The sequence below is a fragment of the Lucilia cuprina genome, chromosome 2, assembly GCF_022045245.1.
Source record: "Lucilia cuprina isolate Lc7/37 chromosome 2, ASM2204524v1, whole genome shotgun sequence".
Taxonomy (NCBI): domain Eukaryota; kingdom Metazoa; phylum Arthropoda; class Insecta; order Diptera; family Calliphoridae; genus Lucilia; species Lucilia cuprina.
The window spans coordinates 40714993-40716668 of record NC_060950.1 but is presented as its reverse complement, the minus strand read 5'-3'; positions in this window follow the sequence as shown (position 1 = coordinate 40716668).

The window sequence follows — 1676 nt, the reverse complement described above, 5'->3', positions numbered from 1 at the left end:
GTGTTAGTAAGTTGTGGTCTACAGTCCGGTCTCTCTCCAAGCCGACGAAGAAGAATATAAGAGATAAGGCGTAACGAAGTGTTGTTCGCAAACTTCACAACTTTCCAGTCTCTGACATTCCACAACCATTCACCCCTTCTGAAATTGCGGATTCCATCAACGCAGCCAAACATTCGAAGGGGTTAGCCACGACGGCATATCCATGCTGATACTAAAACACCTTGGCGAACGGGGACGCGAGTACTTGATATTGGGTTTTAACCTGTCAATGAGCAGCCTGGTAATACCCAATGCCTGGAAAAAGGTTATAGTCATCCCGATACTGAAAACAGGGAAGAACGTGACAGCGGGTCAATCCTACAGGTCGATTTCCCTCTGCCACCAGTCGCGAAGGCTCTGTTATTGAGCCTTGAAGCCCTGTGGATGAATTACGAAGTGTAATAAATTCTTCATCCGTAGTTTGTAAGTTAGCTATATCTTCATAATCGATTTATAAGCCGCTAATAGCTCTCTTGTTAACTCGCAGAATTTTTGGTTTTGTATATTGAATAATACTGTCAACTTTTTCTTTCTTTTAATTGTATACCATCAGGGGTTACATTAAAACCAAGAAAATCAAGCTCACTTAAACCAAATTTGCGTTTACCAGGATAAATGAGTGTACCATAACTTTTAAAACGTTCGAATAGAGTTTTGAGATGTTCCATGTGTTTTTCTTCATTTTTAGAGGCTATTAAAACATCGTCAATGTAGAAGTAGACAAACTCTAGACCTCTACAGACTTCATCAATATACCTTTACAATATTTCAAATTAGATGTGAAATCGGATATAAATGAAAAAAATACTTATCTGGAACTGTTATCTTGTTAAGAAAACAATCCAGATGGTCGCCAGTCTCCATCGGATTGGATGTGGAGTGGATTAGCCCACTCACTTTTAGATACCTTGATCCAGCATGAATTGAAATTCACGTTTTGCTATCGCCAAAAGTTTTGGATCAAGTCTACGAGCTTGTTCAAAGTTTAAAATATGAATCACAGAGTAATGAAAAATTTTAAATACAAAATTCAAATAGACTACTAGTTATACAATAAATAATTTCATAAAGTATAAAAACGATAAAGTTTATTTTCAACACGCCACCTTAACTGCAATCGTTTTTCGATCTTAAGCCTATTCCTTTTATGCAGAACTGATGCTTATTTTTCGCGACTGGTTTTGTTAGCATATCGGCAATCATTGCGTTGGTTGGAAGGTATTCAATTTTAACTGCACCATTTTCAACAGCATCACGTATAAAGTGATAGCGATAGTGTATATGCTTTGTCCTATAGTGGTGGCTTCCAAAATCAGGCATATGTTGGGCACTTTGTGAGGCGCACATTATGGTGGTTGGGGTATTGGTTGCATATCCAAGTTCTTCTAGTAGATAACCTAGGTACATGGCCTCTTTTGCACATTCTGTTAAAGCCATGTATTCAGCTTCAGCACTGGATGTTTCAGCTTCTTTTTGCTTAATTGATTCCTTGCGAATATAAAACAAAATCATGATTGTCCTGTGCCCAAATTAGCATCTACATAAACAACTAAATGTGAAGACGTTTTCTTATTCATTAATATATAATCCTTAGTTTCTTTTAAATATCTAATTATTGTCAAAGCTGCATTCCAATG